Below are 10,438 nucleotides of genomic sequence, written 5' to 3'. Positions count from 1 at the left end.
TACAGCGGGGTGTTCTTAAAGACGACGGGAAAGGGGCATGGGGCCTTTTTTTCTTAAAAAAGGCAGGGCGTCAAGAAAACCCGGCAGTGTTTCATACCATGTCTCTTGCTGGAAACAGTAACATAATTATAGCTTATAATGAATTATATCATGTAAAAATAATAAAAGAAAAAATACAAACAATTCGGCGAAACTTTTAAAAAGATTTAATGCGTTAACATCATACAAATAAAAACGTTCTTAAGCATGTAAAGTAAGCGAAGGTTATTTCGTGTCCTTGTACGATTCAGATCTGGATAATATCTGATAAAACGGCGTTTTGCAGTTAAGTGTGTCTATTTGTTTGAAAATGTCATATTTGTTTGAATTGATCCAACGTATTTTGACTTCCGCATTATAAAATGCAGACATGCTTATTATTCAATGGACGGTAACATATAAGTCATTTAAAAGTACATTGTATTGACCTATTTGAAATGTCCTATATAAAGAAAAGGAGCTGTGGTATGTTAGTCAATGAGACAACCCTTCAAATAGACCAAGTGACACAGTAACTATATTAAAAAAAAATAAACATGATGGAACATATAGACAGCTCTTTCAAAAGTCATCAATTTAAAATAACTGTAAAATATAAAGGCATACACCACAGACCCGACAACACATTCTACTCACTACAAAAGTCGAAAAATCTGACAAGACCTATTTTTTTCTACATTTTCATGAATTTTTACTCGACATTCTTTCTTTGTCTTAAATATTTTTAAAAATTCTTAACAAAGTATGAATTTATCATTGTTTTTCATCTGATGAGTGCTTTGATTAGTCTTGACCAATTCTTGACATTCTTAATAATGTCTGAATATGTCTTTACATATTCTTGACAGTCACAAAGATTTCTGAATATATCTCGACATATTCCTTGCGGTCTTCAAGATGTCGTAACACTATCTCATCAGTACAAATTTAGACTGAATTGTGTATAGACACATTCGGAACAGTTTCTTCACTTAATTTTGCTGTTCGAACCCTTTTCTTTTACCACTCAACGAAACTTACATGAACTAGGATACAATAAAACATTGCTTGTTATAAAAACCAACATTTTGGTACACTTATTGTATATTTACCGTTTTAACATTTACTAATAAGCATGAAGAATTAAGTATGTCTACAGTATAATTGGTTTCAAACATTTAGCAATTAGTTAAAAGATTTATAAAGCAACATTTGTTTATTATTCACAAACCCACATTTAAATTTGTTTATATCAACATACCCGCGTTAGTATCTGTTATCATTTTAAATTTCATACCCATATTTGTATTTATAAAAAAATATTTATATATCCAAATTTTTAATTATAGAAATATTTACATACCATATTTGGGTGTTCGATGTAATAATTGTAACTTGTAATAACAATAAAATTGAGAATGGAAATGGGGAATATGTCAAAGAGACAACAACCCGACCAAATAAAAAACAACAGCAGAGGGTCACCAACAGGTCTTCAATGTAGCGAGAAATTCCCGCACCCGGAGGCGTCCTTCAGCTGGCCCCTAAACAAATATATACTAGTCCAGTGATAATGAACGCCATACTAATTTATATATTCTTTAAAGGGAAAAAAGATCAAGATTGGTCCTGATTTGTAAAACTCAGAAGTGTTATGTAAATTGAAGACACAATTCAAAATGTTCAGAATATGGCAAACCATTCCGTGACAATAAAAGAACGTCGAGAAAGAAGTAACAAATTTTTCAGTAAATACAAATACAAAAATTAGTCAACCTTCACAAGAGACCAAATAACACAGAAACAGTAACAGAAATAGATTGGAAGGCTGAAGGACGCCTCCGGGTGCGGGAATTTCTCACTACATTGAAGACCTGTTGGTGACCTTCTGCTGTTGTTTTTTCTTTGGTCGGGTTGTTGTCTCTTTGACACATTCCCCATTTCCATTCTCAATTTTATTTATCTCCGAGGAATTTTTTGGTTGTGTTGAAGAACCTTGGTTGCCTTTGATTTTTTCTTCCTGTTTGGTCAAGTTGTTGTAACTTTGACAAATTCCCCATTTTCATTCTCAAATTTATTGATAAAATATATGACACCATTATATTTTTATATAATTTGAATAATAGGTCACGTTAAACTGTTCAGTGCCAAGTAAACTAAAATATATCCACGCTGATTCTACATTCCACCAATTTAGAGTTAACAGACAAGTTTATGGTTTAGACTTTGAAAACAAGGAAGATTCGGACAAGTTTGCAAAAGCAATGCAATCAGCACTAGATACATTGCAACGTAAGTTTAAAACAAATTGATGCATAGTTAAAAATTTGGATAAAAAATCGTAATTTTTGTCAAGCTTGCGACTTAAACGCAGATTGCGAGATATACGGGTCAATTTCTAGTGTCGGTGGTGTAAAAGTCAGACAAATTAATATTTAAGATATTAAAAGACCTGAAGGCTTATATCTTAGATGCAGATGTGACAGTTTGGAAAAAAAAAACAATTGATAGTTTTTTTGTCAAGTTATATTCTCAAATATGATGGGTAATATGACAACTATGCTTAGTAAATGAAATGAATTAGGATGAAACTCAAAACTTAAAAAAATCTGCTTTACTATTATACACTTCATTAAAACGAAAATTATAATGCTTTTTAAGACAATTTAAGAGTAAAGTTTAAGCAATACCAATAGGGGATAACATATTAGGTATATCACAAGGGATACGAGAAAAACTTATTCTTTCAGTGTCAAATTACGATAATAAATGTTTTCATGGTTCAAACCAATATTTCTAAACTGAATAAAGAATGAAAACTTGTAATACTACTATATTTCAGAAAGTGAATAAACTCTAGGTACGTATGTTTTTTTTTCTTTTTGACATTTGTTTTGTTCTATTTGTTGAAATTGATTTGGTTTGATCCCTCTGTTTTTAAACAATGTTTAATAAATAAATTTAAAGCAATAGATACAAATGATAACAGGAATCACCAAAGATACTTGACAGTACAATACAAAAGATTATCATAAAAAAAGGAAAAAGACGGCGCACAAGGACGAAAAATAATAACTACCTTTCAGAAAAAACAAACAATCTCATTTGGTTTTTTTTCACAGCTACAGTAATCTAACGGTTCAATCTAAATTATAATCTCGCTCACATGTTATACTTTTTCTAACCTTATGCTTACACATATATTAACTTAGATGTTTGACAAAACTGTTTTAATTAATTAAAGAAAGATAAGATTTTTAAAATACTCGATAAATTTGTCATTCATCTTTTGTTAAATGGTTATTCACCATATGTAATATATGATTTTAGAACAAGGAGAAAATCGGATTTCATTACAAACGCAAGCCAACAGGTGACATAGGAGATTGATGGACTTGTTTATTTTTGTCAAAATCTAGCGGGATGTCGTCATTACAAGACACATTAATTTAAATAATTAGGTCAAACAAAAATTTTGAAATCAAGACAATTGTAATAATAATCACTTTTCTTGTCTAATTTGTGTATTATAAATTATATTTGTTCATTATGTTTAAATAGTTGCATATATCACTACAAAAGTTAAAAAGTCTGAAAAGATCAGTTTTTGTCTAAATTTGCATGAACTTTTACTCGACATTTCTAATTTGTCTGAATATTTTTTTAAAATTCTTGCCATAGTATGAATTTGTTTTATAAGGTTCTAGATTTTTCTTGACAAGTGTCTTGACAGTATGAACATTGTCTTCAATTTTCTCGACACTTCCTGTATCATCTGATAAGAGTCTGGATTATAGTCTCGCCAATTCTTGACTGTCTTTAATCTGTCTCGATCTCTCTTGACACATTCTTGACATTCTAAATAATGTCTGAATATGTCTTCTCACATTCTTGACAGTCTTAGACACTATCTCAACAATATAAATTTAGTCCGAAATGTGTACAGAAATTCTATTTCTGTTATATACTCCTTTTTATTATGGCTAAACTAAACTTAAAAAAATCAAGAATAAATTTGGTATTGTAAGATACCTCTTTAGTGCAGCTAAGTTGGAATACTTTGAAAAATGCCCAATGAAGTTTAACTTTGATTTATTTTTATTAACGTTTAAATAATTTTTTGCACTTGGAATATAAGTCAAAGTAACTGAACAACAACATTTAGTTTTGCCATTTGCAAAACTGTCAGTCAAATTTGCTTTACCAAAGTAGGCAGTTTTAAAATAAGACCATGTGTCTCTTTTGGACCCCAAAATTCAACTTTTTGGTTTGTGTGGCTAGAAAATTAGGGGGGGGGGGGGGGCTTTCGTGTAGGTCAAAGAATTTGTTCTTATCTTGATTTAAAAACCCTATTCATTTTTAGAACAACTCAAAATCATTTTTTATTCAAATTTGAGTGTTGAATTTTATAATTTTTTATCAAAAATAATATTTGTGATAACTTCTTCCATTTTTGAGATTCATTTCATAGGACCATTGCTGAGACCCATTATACATATACATTTTTTTATTATTATTCCTGGAGAAGATAATAATATTCTTAAATATTTGGGAATTATTCAATTTATTTTTAACTTAAAATAATTAACTTGATAATAGTTATCAAAAGTACCAGGATTATAATTTTATACGCCAGACGCGCGTTTCGTCTACATAAGACTCATCAGTGACGCTCAGATCAAAATAGTTAAAACGCCAAATAAATACAAAGTTGAAGAGCATTGAGGATAAAAAATTCCTAAAAGTTGTGCCAAATATGGCTAAGGTAATCTACTCCTGGGGTAAGAAAATCCTTAGTTTTTCGAAAAATTCAAAGTTTTGTAAACAGAAAATTTATAAAAATGACCATATAATTGATATTCATGTCAACACCGAAGTGCTGACATAATTGTGATAAAGAAAATCCATTTTAATTCAATTTATTCATCAAAATGATGATTTTCATAATTTTCATCTATTAACACACTTTTTAGACTGTAGTGGTATAGTTGGTCAACTGATAAGTTGTATGGCTGATTACAGGTAAATCAGTAATTTCTATTTGACAGTTGTGCGTACTCTGGGGTGTGGAATACCTTTATTTTATGGGGAACATTCTGTCTATGTGTAATACTTAATATATATTCCAACAGATGACATTACACAATGTTTTCTTCTGTTAAATGAATGATTTGTATATTATCATAATTTACTATTTATGTAAACCACATTTTTTGTACAATAATTTTTTACTATATTTATATTGAATATTATGAATGTAGAATGAAATATGTCTACATTATCATGATTATGATTGGTTTTAATCATTTAATTTATAAGATTTAGGAATCAAAATTTGTAATTTTTTTAAAAATCCACATTTAAATTGTTTTATATCTGGACACCCACATTTAAATTATTATATACATTAGACTTCATAACTATTTGTGCATTTGTAAAAATTTTAAGATACCCACATTTTCAATTATTTTACATGCCCAACTTTAATTTTTGTTGTAAGAAGTGTAACTTGAAACAGCAATATATTATATAAAGATTAAAGTTATACCATGAATATTGTTCTTGATTTGTAAAACTCAGAACTGTCAGGTAAATTTGAGACACAATTTAAAATGTTCAGAATATGTCAAGCCATACTGAGAAAAAATAAGAATGTCGAGACATTTGTCAAGAAATTTTAAGACCATTTTCAAAATGCCGAGAATATGTCGAGTAAATTTCATACAATTTAATATAAATGAGAATTTGTCAAGAAAAATTAAGACACAAGTCATACTTTCATTCTTCTTGAGAATGTCGAGTAATACAATTAATGGTACCAATTTTCTTGCACCAGATGCGCATTTCGACAATACATGTCTCTTCAGTGATGCTCGTGGCCACAATATTTGAAATCCAAAGCTTATATAAAAGATGAAGAGCTATAATCCAAAAGGTCCAAAAAGTATAGCCAAATCCTTGAAAGGAATCAGAGCTTTGCATGAGGGAGATACATTCCTTAATTTAAAATAATTTTTAATATTTTGTAACAGCAAATTTTAATAACACAAAACATCTGTATTTTCATGCCCGTACCGAAGTACTGGCTACTGGGCTGGTGATACCCTCGGGGACTAATAGTCAACCAGCAGAGGCATCGACTCAGTGGTAGTAATACAATTAACGGTACCAATTTTCTTGCACCAGATGCAAAACAAGAACTGTTCTTTTCAGACTTTTAGACTTTTGTAGTGTATGTAGTCTGCAATTCAAGGGCACCTCGGTTGATTGATAAAATTATCTATTTCCGATTCATATTATATTTACGATGTTATGTCTGCCATCAGGCAATTTTGGTAATGTTTTTTTTTCTTTCCTGGTATTAAAAACCAATATCTGTACCTCAAAACAAATCCTTTACAAATACATGAAATCAATCGAGGATCAATACTCTGTGGACAAGTTAAATTATATTCAATTTATCTATTTTATAAATTCCCAACTTTGCACAATATTTATATATAGTTTTACAATCTTCTATAATTATATAACGTTTATTCTAATAAAATTTGTCATTTGTGGACCGCCTTTGTTAACAAAAACATCGCATTTAGTAACATTTTGTTATTTTCTTTAACCCATTTGGATGAAAAGTGCTTTTTAAAACGTTAACGTCGTTTGTAGCAATCTGAAAATGTGGTATGAGTGCAAATGACAACTCTCCATCCAAGACACAATGTGTAAAAAATGAACCATTATAGGTCACAGTATGACCTTCAGCATTAAGGCTTAGTTGACATCGAAAAGCAAGTTTAAATGGGCCCCAGAATTACTAGTGTAAAACAAGTCAAACAGGAAAACCAACGGTCAAATCTATATAACAAACGATAATTGAGAAACAACTATAAACACCATTAGACAACTACACAGGTTCCTGGCTGAGGACAGGCGCAAACAGTTGCAGCGGGTTTTAACTTTATAACAGGCGAATCCTTCACCCCAGCCTGAAACAATAGCATAACATTACAACAAAAAAGACACATTATGAAACATTAATTGAATTGGCTTAACTGGATCAAAGAGAAATATTAACAAAAACAAGAAAACATACACTGGACAAGTACATTTGATCTATGACACAATAAAAGACAATAATAATAATAAAAAAAAAAACCAAACGACATTTACATCAACAGTTACAATTAATAACAAATAAGAAACAACACGAACTCCACTAAAGACCGGGAGTGAAATCAGGTGCTCCGGAAGGGTAAGCATTTCCTGCATCGTATACGGCACCCGTCGTGTTATTTCTTTGTTCAGTTCGGTAATGATGGAAGGTTATTATGACTGAGGAAGAATATCAAATTTGATTTCTGACACACTTTTTTCATAATGGCCAATCAGCTCATGATGGCGACCGTACATTTGTGGAGTGATGACCTTAATTTGATTGACTCATAGCCCTGTCTTAGAAACTTTTGAGAAAGCAGTAATCTCTTTTAACAAAATCAACGTACTTTCAGCTAGCTACGAGTGACGTATCAATTGAGACACATATACTCCATATGCTGGTGCCGCTGGGATGTTTCTACACAAAAATAGAAAGTTGACTATAGGAAAATTAAAATCATCGCTTTTGTCATAAAATTTAATATTGTATTGAACTTATCATTAGTAGTCATTTCGAGAAAAAGGTCTAAATATGAAGCAGATTTATCTGTGTCGGTAGTATCTTTAATTTCAAGTTCATTTGGACATATTAAATGTAAGTGATCACTGAATCTATTTTTATTAAGATACATTTCATCATCAATATATCGAAAGGTGAAATTAAAAGGTAAAATCACAAAAATTAGAGGACTTAGAGGAAAATCAATTCGGAAAGTCCATAATCACATGGCAAAATCAAATAACAAAACACATAAAAAACGAAAGAACAAGAACTGTCATATTTCTGACTTGGTACAGGCATTTTCAAATGTAGAAAATTGTGGATTAAACCTGGTTTTGTAGCGCTAATCCTCTCACTTTGTTGACCGTCTCATCAAATTTGGTTATATTTACAATGATGCGTTAACTAAACAAACACTATAAATAAAATTGTCAAAATATGGGTACAGCAGTCATCATCGTGTAACAATTTTAAAAGGAAGCATTTAACAGAACACAAAAACATCTATCTACAAACACATTCATTGATTTGCATGTCTGACGTGAGAAAATTTATACGTAACATAAATTTGTCGTTCAATGTACATACAAACAATTTTAAAATTTCACATAGGCAATGTTAGCATACAGGGTTAAAAATCAGAAGTAATCAGAAGTATTCCCCATATCCATTCTCAAATTTAAATTTCAGAAATAGACCGAGATTTGAAATAGTCCAAAAGTTATATAGAATTTATAAGAATCCACAAATAGTTAATTCCACTACGCAATTGAATGATTTTATCGTTTGTGGTTCAACGTATTTTGTAATTCATAATAGAAATATATCATAATGACATAACATAGAATATTATTAAATATTCGAAAGAAACCAAAGATATAGATTTAGGAATTCGATATACCAGATAAAAGATAACCCAAATTCATTGAAATCACTCGTAATATTTCCAATGACTCCAGATTACCTTCGTTATACAAATGAAGATAAATTGTAAGACAAACTAAATAATAATCATAATAAAAAACAACAAATAGTAAGTTTGAATTTTTGGCAATTTTTTGTCATGGATTTATTAGGACAGTACAACTATTTATCAACCGGCCTATGAATTTGCATTCATCGACAATGTCTCATTAATGTCCAAGATTAAAACATTGAAGGGCAACCATCATATGTTTTCTTTAAATGGCAACTGGGCTACCAGACGCCAACTGTAATAAATTCAGCCATTCAGTAATCAATATATTCAGTTTATATTCTGTCCAATCCATGACGCTTCTTTAACGATATCTGAAAATATACAACAGAGAGCAGAAAATATTCTCAAGGGTGGGATAGGGTGGGTTTTGTGTTCCTTCAGTTCAAATCACGCAATGAACAAATCACGAAAAGCATGCAATTTTATACCAAATAAAAGCGGGAAAACCGCTTATGAAATTATGTAGGTAAATGAAAGACGCTCAAGTCCTTCAAAATTAAAGAAAAGATAACTCAAGTTTAGCAGACGATAATCTTAATTTATTAAATTGATTTAATGCTTAATGATTAAATCTTAATATCATACTGACGGGATCTTTTAAAGTACAGAGTCCCTTTATAAGAACGAAAGACATACAAAAAGTCGCATATACACACCACCAAAAAATATGAACAATACAATACAATACAAACACATTGACGGGATGTATAAGTACGGAACCCCGTTATATCACATAAAACAATCCAACAGTAAAAGTATTATTAATAATAAAACAAAGAAAAATGAAAGAACAACAAAACACGTTGCTAAGATGATAAACAACATCAGTACGCAGAATCTACACATCAAGACCATCATGTATTATTTGTGAATTTGATACAGAATACTTATCAACAAGATCTTGGTACCTTCCGATGAACTTTTTTTTAGAAAAAGGACGAAACGTTCTTTGACATACCCTTGGTTCATCAATTTTCTACTCAGACACTGACGTTTTACAAAGTCTGAGTAGGAGCTGCAAGCTCTTGAACATCGAATAAGTTGGGAAATATATATCCCATATGCAAGTGAAGTTGGTATATTGCTACTAGGGTGGGGAAATTTATAATTTCAATATTAAAATCGTCTCGTTTGTCATAGATTCTGGTACTGAGATGACTTTGTAAGTCAAATTCGAGATATAAGTCTAAAAATGAGGCGGAGGAAGCCGTGTCTGTTGTTTCCTTAATTTCTAGTCCTGGGGGATACTAGTATATCAAATGAAGCCAATCAGAAAAAATCGGAGTGTTTATTTAAGGACATCATCAATATATCTGAAAGTGAAATTAAATAATCTGGCTTCTTTGACCCTCTTGTTTTTGACAAGTGTCTGGAGGAACTCCGATTCAAATGAAAATAAGAAGAGGTCGGCAAGAAGAGGCACACAGTTTGTTCCCATAGGAATGCCGACAATTTGTTGGAAAAGTCTACCACCAAACTCAACAAATATATTGCCGATAAAAAACTTCAATATACTGACCACTTGTTCTTCTGTGTAGCATGTTTTATTTTTTTGTTTGTCACTATTAACGACATATGCCTTATGAAATCCCAAAGTAATAAATGTATAGCGTATGCTACCACCTTTAGTTTGAAAGGCATTGTGGATTATTTCTTTTGGGCGATTTTTCAATTTTACATGGGAAATGGTGGTATACACGGTTGTAAAAGCAAACGTTTTGATAGAACTAATTTCAGAAAAAGACCTAGATTTAAAACTTTGTATGTGGGATTACCTGAGTGCTCCT

General features: G+C 30.8%; 1 long non-coding RNA gene across 1 annotated transcript; it reads left to right on the top strand.

Annotated features, from left to right (window-relative positions):
- The first annotated feature begins 2,151 nt into the window (after positions 1-2,151).
- On the top strand, positions 2,152-3,473 carry LOC143043662 (uncharacterized). Its single transcript, XR_012968532.1, has 3 exons — positions 2,152-2,310; positions 2,861-2,878; positions 3,349-3,473. It is a non-coding gene; the product is annotated as an uncharacterized LOC143043662 (long non-coding RNA).
- Positions 3,474-10,438: the final 6,965 nt, after the last annotated feature.

This window comes from Mytilus galloprovincialis, chromosome 8, assembly GCF_965363235.1.
Source record: "Mytilus galloprovincialis chromosome 8, xbMytGall1.hap1.1, whole genome shotgun sequence".
In the NCBI taxonomy this organism is placed as follows: Eukaryota; Metazoa; Mollusca; class Bivalvia; order Mytilida; family Mytilidae; genus Mytilus; species Mytilus galloprovincialis.
The sequence above is the reverse complement of the archived record's forward strand: the minus strand, read 5'-3'. Positions and strand labels throughout refer to the sequence as shown.